The sequence below is a fragment of the Lepidochelys olivacea genome (assembly GCF_965140295.1).
Source record: "Lepidochelys olivacea isolate rLepOli2 genome assembly, chromosome: 3".
In the NCBI taxonomy this organism is placed as follows: domain Eukaryota; kingdom Metazoa; phylum Chordata; order Testudines; family Cheloniidae; genus Lepidochelys; species Lepidochelys olivacea.
In genome coordinates, this window is record NC_140413.1 from 81,340,265 (window position 1) to 81,362,624 (window position 22,360).

The window sequence follows — 22,360 nt, forward strand, 5'->3', positions numbered from 1 at the left end:
TGAAAGTGCTTCACTGAGTAAAATGAGGGCAGTTTGCTTTTAACTCTGAATTGGCTTGGTTTTGTCACTTTGTACCACAACCTTAGAATTGAATACATTTGGGGATGGGAACAGACTGTATGACAGATTCCAGTACTTTTCCTCTCACATTTTACTATGTTTATAGGACCCTAGAAAGAAAAGGAGGCAAGAATAAACCAGGTATATAATACTTATGCTATGTCCAGGACCTAACCAATCAATTACACTTCATAGATGCAGCATCTGCCACACTGAAAATCAGGTCCCTTATTAAAGTAGAGGATACAAGAACATCACCAATTGCCTACTTGGGGATTCAAAAACACTCAGAAGAACTGAGGCTTGATTCTTTTCCTGTCAAGGACAAAGACTGTCATAATTTTAAAGGCCAGAAGGGTCCACTGTGATCATGTACTCCTACCTCCTCTATTGCACAGGCCACAGAACTTCCCCAAAACAATTCCTGGAGCATAACTTTTAGGAAAAAAACCTTAATACTGATCTACTATTGTCAGTGATGGAGAATCCACCAAAGCCCTTGGCAAACTGTTCCAGTGGTTAATTACTCTCACTGTTAAAAAATTTACACCTTATTTCCAGTCTGAATTTGTCTAGCTCAACTTCCAGCCACTGGATTGTGTCAGACTTTCTCGGCTAGACTGAAATATTTGTTCCGCATGTAGGTATTTACAGACCTAGCCTTTTCTTTGTTAAGCTAAACAGATAATCCGTGTGTGTAGGTAAGTTGATATATAACGTACTGACTCCATAAAACACCAAATCAATTTATTTTTAAATCACCCCCCATTCAGTAATATGAACTGAAATAATGCAAGAAAAGTAGATATTCTGGTTGAGCTTTAATTGCTGCAAGTAAAAAAACAAAAAAATCACTAAGAGAGCTATTGGATGGCTCAGGCCATTTTAATCCCATTAAATATAACGTTAGTTTATCAGAGCCTTCAAATACAACAATAAAGCTAACTCTTCTTAACTGCCATTTTCGTTTGAGAAACCTTCCTCCTCTTTACATGAAAGGTAATCTATTCACCAACTAAATCCAACTATTTATATCACAACAATACAATGTTTTTATTTTATCATTTACCTTTAACTTATATTAAATAAATTACAGTGAAATGAAGGCCGCTTGCGAATTGCATATTGGATCAGACCTGTGTTCTGTCCAATTCAGTATTCTGTCTCTGACAGTGGCCAGCGCCACGTGGAAAAATCCTTTCTCCAATGAAGTCAATGGGAGCCAACATTTCACCCCAGATGCATAATTGGGATGGTGCAGGTATGATGTCGTGGAATAATCTGTGTTTTATGGAATGCTTTATGATAATAGTTGGGGATTGTTTTAAAGCTTGATGCCTGAGGTTTAATATCCCTTCCAAAGTGTTTGTTATAATAGTTAATTCTATTCTTACTATCCATACAAATGTCCATTTTCTCTTTGAATCTTGCTAAAATCTTGGCCGCAGTTACATCTGGTAGCAAAGAGTTCCACGATCTAAATGTGGGTTTATTAGTTTTGAATTTTCCATATTTCAGTTTTATTGAATGGCACATTGTTCTTATGTTATGAGATGCAGACAACAGGAGCTCCTGATCTACCTTCTCAGATTGTTCATTAGTTCATATACTTTATCACAGGTTTCAGAGTAACAGCCGTGTTAGTCTGTATTCGCAAAAAGGCCTAACAAAGAAAATAACAGAACACCACTAGCCATCACCTTCAGCCCCCAACTAAAACCTCTCCAACGCATTATCAAGGATCTACAACCTATCCTGAAGGATGACCCAACACTCTCACAAATCTTGGGAGACAGGCCAGTCCTTGCCTACAGACAGCCCCCCAACCTGAAGCGAATACTCACCAGCAACCACATACCACACAACAGAACCAGTAACCCAGGAACCTATCCTTGCAACAAAGCCCGTTGCCAACTGTGCCCACATATCTATTCAGGGGACACCATCACAGGGCCTAATAACATCAGCCACACTATCAGAGGCTCGTTCACCTGCACATCTACCAATGTGATATATGCCATCATGTGCCAGCAATGCCCCTCTGCCATGTACATTGGTCAAACTGGACAGTCTCTATGTAAAAGACTAAATGGACACAAATCAGATGTCAAGAATTATAACATTCATAAACCAGTCAGAGAACACTTCAATCTCTCTGGTCACTCAATTTCTGATCTCAGAGTGACTATCCTTCAACAAAAAAACTTCGAAAACAGACTCCAACGAGAGACTGCTGAATTGGAATTCATTTGCAAATTGGATACAATTAACTTAGGCTTGAATAGAGACTGGGAATGGTTGATTCATTATAAAAAGTAACCTATTTCCCCTTGTTTATTCCTTCCTTTCCTTGTTTATTCAGTGACAAATAGTGAGGGAGAGGCAAAGCACTTGACAGAGTTTCCTGAATCCTTCTCACTGCTAGTCTTCACATTAGAAGGTATAATGCTGAAGAGCTATATATGCCTGCACATATAAGTGTCTGAACTGAAAAGTTACACTGTTACTATCTTCAAATTAATACAATACTAATAAGAACTACAGTTAGATTATTTTCTTCATTTGATTGAAACATCAATCAACCTAACAGAACAGGAAATCAATAGCATACCAATAAAAATGATAGGGACAAAACCACAACATATATGACAAATATTTTTAAAAGTTTAATAATTTTTTTCTTGTATTGAATCTAAAAGGAAAAAAAATCACATCTGTGAAGTATACAAATTCAGATCCTAATTCTGCTATGAACTCTGAACAGGCCACAACAGGGAAGGACATGTGTGTACCCAAGGCTCACTGAAAGATAAGGGCTGTGGATTCAACAGATGGAAAAACTGATTTGATCAAGATGCAATTATGATGGCAAGAATGGCTACAGAGGGTCCCCCACCACCCTCACCATTGCTTGTCTCATAGTAATGCCATCCACTTTGGGGGAGAGATGATGCATTGGGAGCGAGTCACTACTCATCAGTTTGAGGAGTTTTGAAGCAATTCCCATTATACTCCACACTTTGTGAGAAGTCAGTACATCATATATTTTGTAGCAAATATCTTCTCACATGTACAAGTTGAAGAGACAGGGTCCATCGATCAGCTAACGCTCCCTCTGGAGTTTTGCATCATCAGAGGGAAAGCAAGTTGTATGAACAATGTAAAAAATATCAATTACCTTTTTACGTACTGTAGCACTTGATGTTAACTGGCAAGGATACAGATTTTAATCTCAATAAAGTTATGTTCTATTTCAATTGTTGCCACTTATATTTTTGTGTAAGAACGATTGCTTCTCCACAAAGTACTGGGGACAGTCAGACTTTAAACTAGAATGCCTGGCTCAGCAAGAAAGAATCAACATTTGATGGATGGCTAAAGTTAAACTTAGTATTGGGCGGTTTTACTAACATCTAAACAATTCTGAGCACATTAAATAGGCCAAATTATACTCAAGAATCACATTTAGAAACTTAAGTCTGTACCAAACTTTATTCCATTTTTCAATTCCCAGACTTTAATCCAATTTGATTTTTAAGCCTTGTGAAAGGCATTGGAAGTTATGGATATAAACACTGAAGTGTTACTTTCAAATCTTAAGTGAAACTTTCTTGCAGTACTCAAGCAATTAAGATGAATTCATCCATTTATGCAAGTTATTTGTACATTGGGGGCATATAAGAGTTCCTTTCTGTTCATGCAATAGGCCTCACACCATTATGCCTCCCTTCTTTATCTAAAGCCACCCCTGTTCCTCTAGGAGCAAAAATCCCATTTTAATTATATTAAAAAAAATCATTTCACTTCTTTCTCCACCCATTGTCAAGAACTCAATTGACTTGTCTCAGTTGCCCAGCAACTAGCTGGGCCCAATAAGCCCTCACTAAGTGACTGTGGACAGAAGGGTCAACAAATCACCACTTAAGGCTTGTCGCAACAGCAGCACAGTGGCTGTTCAATGTGTTCCATGCTTATGCCAGACATGCTTCCTATACCAGCCCTTGCTCCAAACAATGCCTGCTCCTGCTCCAAACCTAGTCCCTACCTTCCTCTGAACTCCTGGCTCCAACCATTGGCTTGTTCCTTGACCCCTCCTCTGGTTCTACCCTCTGATTCTTCTCAGACCACTAGGCAATATTCCTGTTCCAACCACTAGGATGCACTGCTTGTCCCTCAGTGTGCAACACCAATGCATGCCCATTGTTCATTTTTTAAAGACTAAACTTTGTAAGCCACTTTTTTAGCCATCCTCTGAGATCTAGATATTCCTTCTGCATGTACGTCTTGCAGGAAAGCAATACTTACACTCCAAATAGTTTAGAATTTTGTTAGTAGATTATTAAACATTTTTGTATTACAGGAAAACAATTCAGAATTATCTTGTTCCCACATCATTTCTGTCTCCCCCTCTCACCCCTGCCCTATTTAAGAGCCACTCATTATCTCTGACATCTAGGTATCTTTTGCCTCTAGATTTTCATTTTCTAAAAGTTGCATCATTCTTTGAAGATTCAGTTTACTATGATTAGTGGTCTACATAACCTTTAATATATTTCTTAAAGTGTGCTTATGTTTAAAAGTTAACACATTTTATATAATTGAGAAAACTCTTTTGTCCTTGGAATGCCAATCTCTATTACTGAAGATTAGAGAGAAAAGGTGGGTGAGGTAATATATTTTATTGGACCAACTTCTGTTAGTGAAAGAGACAAGCTTTTGAGTTTACACAGAGCTCTTCTTCAGGTCTGGGAAACTTACTCAGGGCAAGTCTACACTACAACATTAAGCTGATTTAATTTACGTCGACGTACAGCCACCACAGTAATAACATTGATTTTTCATAGCCACACTATGCTCCTTCTGTCGGTGGGGTGCTACCACTGATTTAATGGACAGTGTGGGTCATTGTGGAGCACTGACAGTCCAGAGACCCACTGCCCGTGGCTGACAGCCTGGAGCCCCAGCTGTCAGCACTGGGTGGCGAGGCTCTGGGCTCTCAGCCCGAGTGACAGGGCTCCAGGCTGAGGTAGAGTTATTAGTTAAGTGCAGTGGGTGACACACATTGGCGGGAGCAACATTGTAGTGTAGATCCTTACAGAGTTAGGTTCATGTAAATTGCTCCGCTTTCAACTTTATTCATCCCCCAGTCCCGCTCTGCCTCCAGGCCAAGCTCTGCCCTCACTCTCCCTCTGCCCCCCTCCAGCCCAGCTCCGACCCCAACCACAGGTCCACTCCTTCCCCTGCTGCACCTCCAGCCCAGCTCCACCCCCAGCTCTGCTGCTGAGGAAGCCTTGGCTGTGCAGTAATAGAGGAGTGTGTGGACAGATTCCATTACTGGGAGGGGGAGGTCTGACTGAAAAAGTTTGAGCTCCAGTAGGGTAGAGCAGGCCTCAGGGTGTCACAGCTAAATATAAGGTGGAACAAATTGTTTAGCATAAGCAGTTAACACATATTTCAAGGGAAATTCAAGGTGAAGTGGCCCGTTAACACCCCTCCAGTCACAGGGAGGGAAGGAAGCAAAGGAGGGAGGTAGTTAGTGGGTTATAAATTGTTGTAATAAGCCATAAATCCAGTGTCTCTATTCAATCCATGATTTTTCGCGTCATAACTTTGCCTGACACTAAAAATCATGGACTGATTAGAGACACTGAATTTATGGCTTATTACAACAATCTATAACCGACTAACAACCTTAGGATCGCTAGCCCTCAAAAACTGTCCTGGAGTCTTCAGGAATTAAAGAATAATCTTTAATTAAAGATTATGTCATGTGATGAAACCCCCAGCAATACATCCAACTAAAATTGGCAACCCTAATAACCCCCCACAGAGGGACAGCCAGAGCCCCACTGCCTCAGGAGGCTGTCAGTGCGGGCCCCCCCCAAATGACAGTTAAATGGGTGAAAGCACTCACGGTGAGGACATGCACTGTCAACGAAAGTGCAGACATGCAAATCTGATTTAATTACTGTGGTGGCTGTACGTTGTCATAACTTATGTCGACTTAATTTTGTAGTCGAGACTTGCCCTAAGCAAGTTTCCCAGACCTAAAGAAGAGCTCTGTATATGCTCAAAAGATTGTCTCTCTCACCAACAGACATTTGTCCAACAAAAGATATTGTCTCACCCATCCTGTCTCTCCAATATCCTGATGGTTATAACAACACTGCATATTGAAGATTAGGTTTAGCTGGCTAGCCAGAGCTGACAATCTTTCACATCCTCTAAAACCTCAAGCATAGGATACACAAAGCCTTTCCATTATAAATAATAAATATAATTGTATCATGAGATTTTATCTAGAATTCACCAATGTGATTTCATTTCTCTACCATTCAAATTTTCTCTTGTTCCTGTCTTTAGACTAACCCCATCAGCAGGAACTGTTACTACTTTTCTCTAGCAAATAATCTGCTCACAGTACCTGTTACATTTATCAGCTGTATCCTTTTTCTCCCTCTCATCCTATCACAGAACAGATTGTATCTCATGCGGTTCGGGATATACAAGAGAATCCAGGAACTGGCTTCCACTGCCGCTTGCGGTATGTTAAGGAATCCAAATTTTCCTTTTGGATAGTGTGCTCAGTTTAGCTGGATAGTGCCATTGTGCTTTTTTCTTCCCGATTCTTCGTAACAACTGTATTCTTCTATGAGGTTTCCCTACTCCAACGTTAGAGAAGTGCATTACATGGCTGTCCTTACAAGTACTGAACCCATCACTCTGGCCTATCTCAGAGCTCTTGTTACAAAAAACTACTAAAATACCCCTTCACCCTGGAGCAATTTTCCTAGGATATGCTCTGTCTCGGGATAGCTCAGTGGTTTGAGCATTGGCCTGCTAAACCCAGGGTTGTGAGTACAATCCTTGAGGGGGGCATTAGGGATCTGGGGCAAAAATTGGGGATTGGGCCTGCTTTGAGCAGGCGGTTGGACTAGATGACCTCCTGAGGTCCCTTCCAACCCTGATATTCTATGATCTCAAGTCCAATGTGCTTTTCCTTTGGGTGCAAAGATCTTAGTAACATGAAAATTAATGTGAACATATTGTTTCCTTTTCCCACTAGCAGCCCAAATCAACCATACCTCTACAAAAACAACGAGGAGTCCGGTGACACCTTAATGACTAACAGATTTATTTGGGCATAAGTTTTAGTGGGTAAAAAAACCCACGTTTTTCGTTTTTTACCCACGAAAGCTTATGTCCAAATTAATCTGTTCGTCTTTAAGGTGCCACCGGACTCCGTTGTTTTTGTAGATACAAAGTAACACGGCTACCCCTCTGATACACATCTCTACAGTTAATCTATACATTCTATCTTTTAGACCACCTACTTAACAGAGAGCCCTTGAAGTCATTCTGGTTGGTTTTCAGTCCTCAAAGATCACTTACCCTCTGCTCCACTAATGTAAATCTTTCCTTAAATTAACCCATTCTAGCCTTAATACCTCTGAAGATAGTGGACAAAGCTGCTACCTGGTCAGGAATTTCCCCCCACCTTTTTAGACCTGCAGTATTTTCTTTACAGTTTTTCCTATATCTGCTGGGGTCCTCCCCTCCATCTGGGTGGGTTCTGTGATTCTGATTCCTCTTCAGATTGCTTGGACACTTTTTTTTTCAATTTTAAGAGTATGTGTACACTAAAATGTAAGCCTCGGCTCAGTCTCGAGCCCAAACTCCCTTTCTATCCACATACAAATCTGTCTGACAGGGGCTAGTAAGCCCTCATAACCGGGCCTGAGGACAATGCAGGGGAGGGTGGGCCTGAGCCAGAGTCCCATCCATCACCTTGCAGTGTGAACCTTGCTGTATTCCCATTAAGAGTTTTCTCAGCAAAATCTATTATGCACATTTCAAATTTTATATATACATATATAAAACTTTTGTTTTGAATTAAAAAGACCTGACATTTCAAGATATAAAAGAAAGAAATTAAGTACTTTTACAAGTAGAGTGTTCTTTGATTTCAAGGCTTCAATTTTGTTTCTATTCAAATGTTGCTTCTGTAAAGATGTAATAATACATTTTTACAATAAAACTAAGACTCATCTCTTCACACAGCAGATCAGTTAGATGAAGATGTATCTTCCTAATGCCTCAATTTGAAAGATTTTGAATAATATCAATAAACATAGTGTCTAGCCATAAATTAGCAATACTAATCTTCTCTTTGTTGCCATTCAATTTGATATTGACAAGGAGATATTTACTCTTGCTAGTAGACTAAAGTTAATACTCAGATTATAAAGTATAAATACTCAATCTCTTTGGAAATCGCACAAATCAAGCTATGAAAAATTTCTTCAGATTTAAATCTTTTACTTCATATTGCTAAATCAAATTCCAGGGTTGGTGAGCTTTGGGTTTGTTATTTTTAAATGTCTTTCCGCATTTCGTAAGGTTCAAGTTTCTTTTTGCTGCTTGTCACAGTACTAGGATATATTGACCTTGTTTCAATATTTATTATTGAAAGACTTACCTTGAAATGATAAAGTGAAAAAAAATCATTCACATTTTCTCTATTTAATTATTTTTCTTTTCACCCCATGTCTCACTTTAATGATATTTAGTGATTTTGTACCTCTGTCATCTCTCTGCTATTATGTATCTCATTTTCATTTTGAATGTTCTGATTATTTTTTTAGCTTATGTGCCATCTTCTGACTCCTCCCTGTGAAGTTACTGTATCTGTATCTAGTACAATTTGTGCATTTTTTTATGCTGCACATCTAACCCTCAGATACCAGCATACCTATAAATCCTTTACTTGGATCTACCAGCTAAAAATGCTGTGAAATCTCACCTTTGCTCCATCAATGACGCCAACCTGCTTGTCTGCTTCTGTCTCAAGCACCTCCGAATTATCCCCCAAGCATGGGAAAAACTGCCCCTTAAAAATTCATAAAGCTGCCTTTCTTTTAAGTCCCACCTTAAATCTACTTCTTGGTCTTTACTACATCCATCTGGCATTGGTTAGGCAAATGGCTACTTCAGCTTTTCTGCTAAGCTTTTATTTTATTTTTACCTCCTTCTTTCAACCCACCCCTACAGTTTCATCCATCTGTGGAATCCTTCTTCTGAAGGTGGATTGTGAGCTCCCCGAGTTAGGGACTGCCTCTTTTGTAACTTGACTGTACAGGGACTAGCACAATGGGACCCTGATCCTTGAGGTGTGTTCCTAGATCAGGGTGGGCAAACTTCTTGGCCCAAGAGCAACATCAGGGAATAGAAATTGTATGGCAGGCCATGAATGCTCACAAAATTGGGGTTGGGGTGCAGAAGGGGGTGAGGGCTCTGGAGTGGGTCTGGGGATGAGGAGTTTAGGGTGTAGCAGGGTGCTCTGGGCTGTGACTGAGGGGTTCAGAGGGGGAGGGCGATCAGGGCTGGAGTGCGGGAAGGGGTGCAGGTTCTGACTGGGGATGCAAGCTCTGGGGTGGGGCTGGGGATGAGAGGTTTGGGGTGCAGGAGGATGCTCTGGGCTGGGATAGAGGGGTTTGGAAAGCAGGAGGGGGATCAGGGCTGGGGTAGAGGGTTGGGGCATGCGGAGAGGCTCAGGGGTGCAGGCTCCAAGCAGCGCTTACCTCAAGCGGCTCCTGGAAGCAGTGGCATGTCCCTTCTGTGGCTCCTACGTGGAGGACAGCCAGCCGGCTCTGCACGCTGCCCTGTCCATTGGCACCGCCCCTACTGCTCCCATTGAAATGCTGGAGGAGGCCATTGGAGTGCATAGGAGCCGGAGCAGGGCCGAGCCGCATGGTGCGGCCCCCGACCCTGGTCCCTGGCAGGAGCTCCCAGGCTGACTTAAAATGGCTCATAGGCTGGATCCAGCCTGCGGGCCATAGTTTGCCCACCCCATCCTAGATGCTACCATAACACAAAAAATAGTATTCAAATGGCAAAGGATATCTTAACAAGGGAGATAAGTTAAAAATTCTACTCAGCCATCTCTGTGACTAAAGTTTTTACCCAATGCTGATTTTTCTTTGGTGGCAACATGCTGTTTCAAGATCCTGGATTTCTCTCTTTACGCAACAAAAAGCATTAAAGATGAATACACGCTCAAAAGAACAATCAGCACTGACAACTTAATAAAATGGAACAATCTCATTTCTAGTTAAAGGACAAAACAAAAATTACTACCAGACACAGAAATATGAACAGGCACGCTAAGAAAAACACCACAGGGTAGAGGAAGGAGTACCAGGAAGGTTTGCGAATGTATAAGTGCGTGACTGTTGTGTGTCCAGCTTATTCTGATAACCATCAGACATGCTCCCAGGTTTGCACAGGACAACAGCCAAAAGAAAATGGTTAATGGGATATGTTTTCTTGTTCTGCTAGTTCAACATATAAGCAGCCTCCAGAGTGCTGTCAGAATAAGCTTGATAAAATAGCCATTACAAAAAAATCCCAGAATTAGCTCACACACGTTTGTTTAAAACTAGAGCTTTAGACATCTACTTGCTAATGGCCAGTGCACTAGGAAACTTTTTCAAGTTACAGCCTTTAAGTCTTCAATTTCTGCAAAATTTAGGTTTTTATTTTAAACATATAGCTTTATGCTTGTGAAGAAAACCTTCCAAATACGAACCCTTAGTTCTATCTTTCTGAGTCAACACACAGCTCCCAGTGCCTCCACTGTTTAGATTTCCTAAATAGCAGCGAAGTGAAATTAACAAGATTAGTCAATTTCATGATTGGTAAACCCTAGGTGTGACATGGTCAATAATTTTCACATTTTTATTCCCCTCCTCCCTTCTCAGAATAATAAGCAACAGAGGAGGCAGCACAAGGGCAGAGGCCCCCAAACAGCCTATGGAGATGTGTGCAGGTGAGACTCCTTGCTTTGCACGGCAGGCCAGGGGCTGGGGAAGTGAAACATAGTTGTCACTCCCAAGACTCACTCAGGAAGCTCTGTGGTCCATAGAGGAAGATCTTTGTTTTATTGAACGGCCATGAGTGAGGGTAAAAGAAGCAGTGTGGTTTCAATTTAATGAAATTCATATTGCCATTGAGTTGAGTAGGTAAGGCGAAGCCTGTAAGCAGGGTCCAAAGACAGCATCCTAGTAGGAATCTCAGCACAACCCGAGAACTGGTGGGTTGTGGGTAGGCGTCTCCGTGAGACAAATTCTTTATAAGAGACCATATATGTTAGTGCCCAGTAGGTTTTCGTTTTAACCATAAGATATCAATTAGCAAAATTAAGAGAGATCAGTTTACACGCAGCATAAGGTAGAAAAACTGGACTGGGGGAGTGAAAACAACCTACAAATTTTACTACCTTTGACATTTCACACGAAATCAAGGTTCACATTAGGAAAGACATCTCTTTTCTTTTTCGCTATATAAAAATGTTTTCCATTTTAACTAGCGTCCCTATTTTAAAGGGACTTGTAAAAGTGTCTCTCTGGGGCACCTCTCTAGAGGTTTGGGTTCCCTTGCCATGTCCAGTTACCACTACAGAGCCTGCCCACTTCAGGCCCCAGCCACCTAGTCCTTGCAGTGGGCCCCACCCTTGCAGGCCTTGTTTATGGGTGGGAAAAAGCTTTTGTTCAAACTCAGAGACCAAGCCCTTCCCGGGGTCAACAAAAAGAGAAAACGTCAATGGCACCACCTTTCTTCAGGAGTGCCTGTGTAGCAGCTTTACTGGAGTGCTTCCAGCCACCTAGCCAAAACAGCCTATCCCTGCCCTGATGGACACCTTGCAGAGCTGGCGGTGTCTCTCTCTCTCAGAGGTGGGGGATTCCTTCTGCTGCTTCAGAAGCTGCTCCCTTCTTAAGGCTTCCCCTTTGCTGACTGCAGATTCCCCCTTTTAAAGTCCTCCTTCCTACCATGCACGATTGGCAGGAACGGAGGGAGCGGGGCTACCTTAGCACACAGGAACTCCTTCCTCGTCCATATGGCGTTTACACACCCTGTCACTGCTCTACTCTGGTTTTTATCAAGAAGTTCACGATTGCCTTGTTAAAACTATTAAACATACACAACATGCAAGAAATAAAACGAACACTGCACAGTGTGAAGGTTACAAAAACTGAGCGTGAAAGGCATTTTAACTAACCTGGAAAGTTGAACAGATGCTCCCTTCCGTTTTCCAGTAGCACAAAACTGGAAATGTTGTGTCACATAGATTACGATTGCGGGGAAGACAAACCGACAATGGCTATTACAAAATGTCACACTGTAAATTAATTTAGCTTTACAGGTATTGACAAAAAGTTATGAATTTTCTTCAGTTAATATTCAAACATTTTGAGGATGTCAGGCTGTCTGTCACTCTATCTTAAAATCAGTGTTCTAGAAATGAGAGAAATGCTTCTGATCTTAAGTCTTCTAGAGACATTTTTTAAACAACCAGCATATTCTCTATAAGTTAAACTAGAGCGTACTCTTCCCTACTAGATAGTAATATATAATCACAAAGTGCCTTCCGTTTAGAATCAAATTCATTTTCTATCAGACATAGGATGAGTTAACTTCAACTAATCCACAGGCACTTACACATCAAGAATCAATGAATGTGCAAGACATAGCTGCCTTCTCTACAACAGAACTAATAAAATGTCACGCTTGCCTAGTCTTTAACGATATCCTTATCTCTTCACTTAAAATTTACAGAAAGTGCGTGTAACAGAATTCCACAACTCATACTAAGCACAGTGTACACGAAATGTCGTGAGTAAAGATTACTGATGCAATTATGAAGTGGCAAATAACTGACGGAACACAGTTTAAATAACAGATATTAACTTGTGTAAAAGCTAAATCAGAAAAATTGCTCAGATGCTTCTATTACATTATGTCTAGGTCTCTAATGTCTAAATGTAGAGCAGAGCTGATGTGTGTTCCAGAAGATGCTTTCCAGATGTAAACCCAGCATGATTTAACTGTTTTAACTGCTATATTTTTAGACTTTGATTCAGTTGAGTAGAGTACACCAATATCTCTTGCAGCCCAAAAGTGGCTCACCAAAAATTAAGATATTAAAATATGATAAAAATGAAGAGAATAAAAACATAGGAGAAATCTTGTCTATTTTACAACTTCTAATAAATTATTATTCCCATTATTTGCAAAGTAACACTGCTAAGAGAAAGACTGATTTTTCAGTCAACCATCACATTGGGACTACCAGCCTCAGCAGAAAGGCCAGTGATTGAATGGGCATGGAATCTAATCACTAGAGACAGTCCATGTAATCAGACCAAAGACATAACATGGAGAAACACATCCTGCTAGTGCCTATGCTATGGCAATCTGGTCATGGAGAGAAAATTTCATTCGCTATTGCTGTCAATCAGCATATTTCACACACACGATAAATTATAAATTAAAAAGAAATTAACAAAAGATTTCCCCATCCACCTAGCAATGACACAGTAGTGTAAGTGTAATAATAGAGACCTATTTCTTCCATGAAGCCTACAAAAATGTTAGCTAGTTAATAATAGTTGAGTAAGAGGGCAGCTGGCGGTCATTTTGTTTATTGCAGACATATACATTGGTAGTTCCAATGTGTGTGTTTGTCAACCACTACATTACTCTGCTTTATCCCCTTTCTCCACCTCTGCCTATCACTTATCTTTCAGAAGGAAAGATCTTTGTGACCAGTGCTGTCTTATGTGTTTGCCTAGCAAACTGTTGAGAGCTACCCCAATGTAAATAACTAAATAATCATAACAACAAAATGTTGTGAGAGAAAGGAACAGGGAGAGAAACAGACAGAGGGACTGAGCACACCTCTTCATTGGAGCATTCCCTCACAGAAATGTAAACACTCTGATAAAGCTCAACCCTAATGAAGGATTAAGAGCAGTTTACCAGAATTTCAATTTGTTTGGTTTTCTGTAAAACACATAAGCTACAAGAGAAATTTCCTGCTCAATAATCTGAAAACTAACATGACTTGTGGTGAGCTTTACAGCACACAATATCCCCACAGGCTTAAAAAGAGTGTCAACATATTTCAGGGAACATGACCACCAACAGGTAAAGAAAGGTCTGTGTTAACATATTTAGAAACAATTTAGGGCTAGCAAACGATGACAGGACAACGCTTATGGAGAGGACTTTTAGACTGTAAGATCTCTGGGGCAAGGATTGTTTTTATATTTGTATCTTGTACACTACTCTGCACACTGTCAGCACTTAAATGTGTGGCAATGTGTTTAATTCAGCACTACTTCTCCATCTGTAGAAATGGCATGAATATGAAGCCTCAAGACCTACACCATTAGGAGAGTCAAAACAAAGGGCTTAATCCTGCATCAGCTTCAACAGGTCTACATGGATGAGTAAGGGTTGTAAAATAGACTCCCAAATGCAGTAGTTTCCAGGAGGAAGGATTCATTTCTATAAATCAGTCATGCTATCTGTAACAGATATGGTAATTTCCTGCAATATCCTTGGGAGACCTTACTGAAATAAATTTAAGTATCTTTGGTGTTCATTGTATTGGTTTATGAATTATTGTGGGCTGGGATTGCATGTGGGGAACTTCAAAGGACTATATAGAACAATGTGCCAGATGAGCATGGACTTTTGGGACAGCGTCAAGTGGTTTGCCTGGGGAATCTGAATGCAAATTTCCCCACTTCCAATTATGCAAAACCACAGCCTTTTCAAGTTACACCCTGAGGAGGGGACCATTGTCTGTTCAATACCTGTTCCTGCAGCCTCAAGATTGTAGGCCCAAACTGTATACAGCTTAACATTGTAGTTATGTTCCTGAAAAATGCTACTTTAAGCAAAATGATGTTAAGCAAATCCAATTTCCCCGTAAAAATTAATGTAAATTGGGGGCGGAGGGGTTTAGGTTCCAGGGAAATTTTTTTCGCCAGACAAAAGACACTATACATACATACACACACACAGAGTATAAGTTTTTAACAACAAATTTAATACTGTACACAGCAATGATGATTGTGAAGCTTGGTTGAAGTGGTGAAGTCAGAGGGTGGAAGAGGGTGTGATATTTCCCAGGGAATGCCTTACTGCTAAAGAATGAATTGGCACTCGGCTGAGCCCCTCACACTCTACAAGGCAGGAGGAACGAAGGGAGAGGAGACAGCATGACAGAGAGAGACAGACACACACCGTGTGTGTGAGAGAGACATGGGCATTGCCCCTTTAAGTATGCTAACCCCACTCTCAGTACACTGCCTTTTTAAGTAGATCAGCAAATTGAGACAGCAGCTGCTGTCAGCAAGCTCCCTACATCCTAAGCCCTGTCATGTCGTCCCCCACCCACCCTCTGGAGATGGGATAAAGGAGTGGGGGCCAGGAGCAGGGGGAGGGGGACACCCTGACATTAGCACCCCTCTTCCCCCCTCCCCTTGCACAGCAAGCAGGAGGCTCCAAGGCAGAGGGCAGGAGCAGCACATGGCAGTGGAGAAAGGGACAACTGAACCGTCTGGCAATTGATAGCCCGCTGGGCTGCTGCCACACAGGGAACTTAGGGGAGCAGGGAGCTGATGGGGGCGGGGCTGCTGGTACACCCTGGTTCCAAGCCCCCACCAGCTAGCTCCAATGGGCTGCTCTTTCTGCAAGCAGTGGACAAAGCAGGCGGTGCCAAACAATGTTATAAGGGAGCATTGCGCAACTTTAAATGAGCATGTTCTCTAATTGATCAGCAACGTAACAATGAAACAACGTTAATCGGGACGACTTTAAGTGAGGAGTTACTGTAAAGGAAAAACTAAACTTGGGAGCTAGTTCTGAGCTAAGCTGCTATGAACTGGAGACCACAGAAAAACTCTTGTGAGGTTAGGAGGACTGACTGCCACCATAACCCTTGTTGGAGTTAGGGTGTGATCTCTGGTAAGCTTATTAGTATGCGTATAGGTTCTTTTATTGTTCTTCATATATTTTCTTTGTATCGCTTTCACCTTAAAAATGAATGTGCTTGCTTATAAAGTGCTATGTGGTAACAACTATGGGCAAATACAACTATTCATAATCTTCAAAGAGAAATAGGTTACTGTCACCATGTACTATATCCAGAGAGCAAAGGGGAGCCCAATTGGCTTTCTTCCTCAGCACACTCCCAGGAAATGGGTGACTCCTGCCTCTTATGTTGCCCATAGGAGGAGGGGAGCCTGTCCTAGCTCCGTCCCCCTCTCCCACCTCATCACTATAGATGTTCCCAATACAGTGTTTTGCAGTATGGACATGGCTCTTCAGAATGTTCAGGTATTAGTTAGGTACGCTGCCAAAATTTTCCTGACAAATCGCTATTTCCATTCTGTCACTTGCTTTCAATAATTTAACTCTGGAATTTCATGAGATAAAGACACTTCTGCAGCCAGAGGGTTTTGCCCCTGCCAAATTTCAGAAGCCAGCTAAAAACAAATCAAAGTGTTCAATCTTCTTTAAAAAAAAAAAAAGGTCACTAGAATCTGTTATAATTAAATGTTAGGTCACCTAAATATGGGGGTCGCTACCAGTTCCCCCATAATATTCCAAAATTATTTGTACTTGTTTGAGATATGTGCTCTGTATCAGACACAGGTGGATAGGTGTTGGGAGGAAAGAAGGGAAAATAGTTCCCTTTACGTGGAAAAGGGAGAACTCTATTGGCAGTTTCATCTCAGTGGAAGATCATTCTCATATTTCTGTCAATTTCTGATAGGAATCATTGTTCTCTTTCAATCTCCTTTAGCAATCAAATAACTAGTTCAGTCAATACCACCTGGCCATTACTCACATCTGTGTTTAAAAATATACTAGCTAACTCCCCTGACTCCTCCCTGGCTATTGCCACCTTTCACTAGCAGATTTGTACTACTGGCAGAAGACTTCTCCCTGCAAACTTCCACAGAGACAAAGCAAGGTGGCAGAGGACCCTGAGGCAAGACTAGGTTAGGGGTCCCACTCCCAATTCCAAAATCTAAAATTTTCCTTAGCTTTACCATCTTGGAAAATCAGAACATATCCATAATACACAACATGCAGGCTATTTACACATTTATACAAAATGCTCACTGGCAGTGATGTAGTGCTAAATTTTATAGTGCAGGAGCCCTGCAGAAATTAGTTCAAAATTGTAAACCTGTCACATGTGAGATTGATTTCGGAGACTATCTTGTGTGTGATATCGCCATAAGATACAGTACCCATATTCAAAACTTAACATTTTACCAGTAAATTTTATCTAATTGAAACTCTGCACAAAACCAATTATGAGAGTTCCCACATTACTGCTAAATACACATACTGTATTAACATAAAACACAGGTAATTCAGCTTTTATATGCCAACTTTAAGAAGTAGTAAGGCACATCTAAAACACACATAGTTAGTCAAAATACCCAAGATCTTGAGTTACCATATGGATTTTGATACTGTCTCACATGATTGTCTCAAACAAACTAGAGAAATATAGCCTAGATGAACCTACTATGAAGCGGATGCAAAATTGGTTTGAAAAGCGTACTCAGAGAATAATTATCAATTATTCACAATCGAGCTGGAAGGACATATCGAGTGGGATCCTGCACAGATCTGTCCTAGGTCCAGTTCTATTCAATATCTTCATAAATGATTTGGATAATGGCATAGAGAGTACACTTATAAAGTTTGCAGACGATACCAAGATGGGAGGGGTTGCAAATGCTTTGGAGGACAGAATTAGAATTCAAAATGATTTGACAAACTGGAGAAATGGTCTGAAATAAATAGGATGAAATCAATAAGGGCAAATGTAAAGTACTACACTTAGGAAGGAACAATCAATTGCACAAATACACAATGGGAAATGACTGCCTAGGAGGAATACTGCAAAAAAGGAACTGGCAGCTATAGTGGATCACTAACTAAATATGAGTCAACAATGTAATACTGCTGCAAAAAAAGCAAACATCATTCTGGGATATATTAGCAGGATTATTGTAAGCAAGACATGAGAAATAATTCTTCCACTCTACTCAGCACTGATAAGGCCTCAACAGGAGTACTGTGTCCAGTTCTGGGCACTACACTTTGGGAAAGATCTGGACAATTTGGAGAAAGTCCAGAGGAGAGCAAAAAAATGATTGGAGGTCTAGCAAATTTAACCTACAAGGAAAGATTTAAAAAAAAAAAAAAAAAAAGGGTTCATCTAGTCTGGAGGGAAAAAAAACCCAAGAAAACAAATCTTCAAGTACATAAAACATTATAAAGAAGAGGGTGATAAATTGTTCTCCTTAACCACTGAGGACAGGACAAGAAGTAATGGACTCAAATTTCAGATAGGGAGATTTAGGTTAGACATGAGCAAAAACTTCCTAATGTAAGGGCAGTTAAGCACTGGAACAAATGATCTACGGAGCTTATGGAATCTCTGTCATTGGAGGTTTTTAAGGACAGGTTAAGAGAAACACCATCAGGGATGGCGTAGGCTAGATAATACTTAATCCTGCCTCAGTGCATGGGACTGGACTAGATGACCTATTAAGATCTCTTCCAGTCCGATAATTCTATGACTGTGTTACTCCAGTACCAAATTGGTGTAACTCTACTGAAACTAAATTAACGGCTGTAAAAGAGGAGTGTTGAAATGTGGAATCAAGCCCAAAACATTTGTACCTTAACCCACAGTTTTGCCCATAGAAAAACTTGCAATTTGAGCACAAATGGCACTTGCTTGGCATTCGTGAATCATGGGTGTGGGCATCAAATGCAACCAATGGCAACCAACCAACCATTAACTCCTCAGGTTTTCTCAAAGATCATGATACCTAGTCCATCACTACACAAGTCAGACACTTACTGTATGTCTACTTCTATACCACAGAAACGTTACTTTAGATTAAAAAACAGCCCTCACTAATGTCTGTAACATCTTCTAATTACCTCTAAGATACACAAACTACTTGGATGGGGTTTAATCCTACCCCATATGGGGCAAAATTCACTGCTATGCTCCAGCTACTTTGGACCACTCCATAAACCCAAATTAAGTGGCTGATCAGACCAGGCTTACAATGGTTTTTGATTGTCCAAATGTTGCGTAGGAGCTAGAGTGCCCCCAGTGAATCTAATCTAGTTAGGAGAAACACATTCTAACAGAGTAAAAAGAAATTAATTCTGATCAGGGGACACTCCACATCCACTCCCCACTACCCTCCCCATGAGTCCTCACCCCCTTCTCCATCCCCTGCAACTCTCTCCCACCCCCCACCCTCCAGAGCTCGGGACCACTGCAACCCTTCCCCTGGAGCTGCTCAGCTCAACCACAATGGGATCCAGGCATCCCCTGCACTCTGCTCACCCAGCCCATCTGAGCCCACACCCCCATGCGGCCCCCCAAGGGTGGCAGTATCACATATAGATGATGCCATTTTGCAGAGTGCGTCACTCTGCCCCCACCAGCATCATTCCGTACGCAAAATAGCATCCTCTGTGTAGCGTGATCTCATGTACACCATGTGCAAGGTCACAAAGGTGGGGGCAAGGACAAGCGAGGGCCCACATCCTGTATTCTGGGCGTGCATCAGTGCTACCTTAACCTTTCTCAATTTCGAACACTATGGCTCTTACCCTCAGTTCTTTAAGGTGACTAGATAGCATGATAAACGTTTCACTACCAGAAATGTCCTCCTTTAAACACCTTTACTGGCACCCATACCAGAGGCTCTGTCCTTCATAAAACTGCATCCCTAATTTCCATTTTTCGATTTCCCTCAATTTTCAAATTAACTGCCATTCCCTTTTTGTAATCCTGTACTATACAACTTGATATGTGGGAAACAGTTCCTTATTTAAGAAGGTCCTGTAACTAGTTTGCTTCTTTGAGATCTATTTTCTCTTCCCAGAACTTTCATGCATAGTCTCATCTCACCTATTTTTAAACACGGCATTTTTGCCCTCATCTAGTATTTATCATTCAAGCTTTTGCTCTCTTAGGGCTTTATCCAAAGATCACTGAATTCAATTAAAAAACACCATCCTCCACAAATTTTCTTCAGTAGGCTTTTAGTCTCCTCTAGCACATATAAGGTTCCTGAGCAGCTATTTCTGATGTTTCCCTTTCTCTCTTGTAACCTTTAAGAACCGTCTCAGAGCCCTACAGTCATTAAACTCCCCATATACAGTATAATTTAAGAATGCCACTATTTCTGAAGTGCTGCAGCCATTCACAATACTGAATGCAGTGAAGCTGCAGTATGAACACACACGAGTGGAAATAGCATAGTGGCGGCACTGCTCAGTCATCATAAATCCACTCTACTTCTCACTTGTTGGCTAAGTCAACAACATGGACATATAACCCTAGTCAGAGAGCTCTTCGGTTCATGGACAATTACATCTTCAAACGTTCCCCTGACTGTCAAATTCCGATAGGTTTTCACTACTATGCCCTTGTCTACACAGGTCGCAGCGGCATGTAGAGTAGGTGTAGCTGCAATAAAAAGCAGGCTGCGTCCACACCGTGGTGCGTAGCTACATGCGGTAGTGAAAGGCTCTGATGTGGGTAGGCAGCGAGGAAAGGCTCTGGTAGTCTTTCCCTGTTGCTGGAGTCTTTCACTGCAGTCAGGAAACGCTCCAATAGCGGGACACTACACTGCTAAAAACAGCAGTCTAGATGAGGGAGGCACTGCTTGGATATGCAGAGAGTAGATAAGGTATATACCCCTAAGGTTCTGTCAACTATTTCTTCACCTAAGCAGCGCCTTACGATTTACACTAGTGTTTACACCAGTGCTAGGGGGTGTGCAGCCTCCGTACTCGACATACCGCCATAAGTGCAGACATGCTGGGGTTCTCCTGAGACCTCTTCCACCCAGTTCCCCAAAAACTCAGTCTGACTCCAAGCTTGTCCCTCAGGTTCCTTTATTTGGCATACAGCAAAGCTATGCTGAGTTGATCAGAGTCAAGCATAGAGGGCAAGAGTAGGGCGTACCGCACATCCCAAGTGAGCACTAATTAGCTAGCACTAACACACATGCATGCTTCACTGTACATTGCATCATACACTTCATGACTGGCTTGGTTACTTTTCAGGAGCCAAACCCTGAACAGCATGTGTTGTTCACGTATAACCTGATCTTTACATTCCAGGTATATCTTGTCCATTGACAAGGTGTTCTTGCTTATCTTAGCTAGCACAGACATCCTGACTCAACACACTTCTTATTAAGACCCTTTTTACAACTCAACCTTCCAGTTACTTTCCCAATCATGCCCACTAAGAAATGAGGTCTTATTTATGTCAGGTTACTAATGCCCAGCCAGGCCTACAAGATATAATTTATGTTGTGTGAATGGTCAGAACTAATTTAAGCTCTGAGCACACCTTTGTCTAACACACTGTTAATTGCAGTGCAAGTTACAGTGCTACTGTTTTCAGGAGCAGACAATCACAGTAAACATTTTAATAGCTCATTAAGGAGCTTTGTGGAAACCTGTGACTGGTCAGTTGTTGGAAATGAATATTACTGACATCTGTTCAGTTTTGACTTTATGATTGAAAGTGACATCTTATTTCCAACCACTGTAATTCAAATTATAATTCAGAGAATACAGTAGTGCCAACAGACACCAATCAAATGTAGTATCTCATTGTGCCAGGTACTGTACAAACACACAACAGCAGACAGCCCTTACCTAAAGGGCTTACAATCTAAGTAGACAAGAGCCAAAGGAGAGAGGAGGATTATTATATCCCCATATTATAGATGGAGAACTGAGATAGAGCTATTAAGTGATATGCCCAAGTTCATACAGAAAGTCTGCAGCAGTGCTTGAGAATTAAATCCAGATCTCCTGAGGCCTCTCCCTCCCCCCATCCAGTCCAACAGGGTCTTTTAAACACAAGAGCATTCTTCTTCTTCTTTAAAGAGAAAGCACCTTTCCAAAGAAATCATGAACAACCTTTTAAAAAGTTTTTCCTTATTAATCATTTTTATTTTGTAGCCGTGGTATCAAACACTTGGTAATAGTGGTATTTTCTCTGTCAGCATTTAAATAAGTGTTTCTAATATGGACGGACTCAAAGGAAAGACACTTGGAATTATTACATTTTCTGTCAGTCACCAAAGCTAGCAAAACATTCATGAAATGACAGCTACAGATGATACCTGATTCAATTTTTTAAACAGTATTTTAAATTTCTCAATTTTTGGCAAACCATCATGGCACCAAAGAAGACAACAATGGAGCATCACAATTCTCCATGCAAACAAAAAGTGCACCCAAACCGTATTCCATTATAAGATAATCAACTTAGAGACCATAAGCAAACTAAGGATTTGTACTGGCTTTCCCTCCCCCAGCATCCACACACACTAGTATGACACGGGCTGAGGTGATATTCCAACATTTA

General features: G+C 41.2%; 1 protein-coding gene across 1 annotated transcript in view; it reads right to left on the reverse strand.

Moving 5' to 3' along the window:
• Positions 1-22,360, reverse strand: part of PREP (prolyl endopeptidase) — a 165,211-nt gene that overhangs the window by 80,289 nt on the left and 62,562 nt on the right. The gene's annotated exons all lie outside the window — the stretch shown is intronic.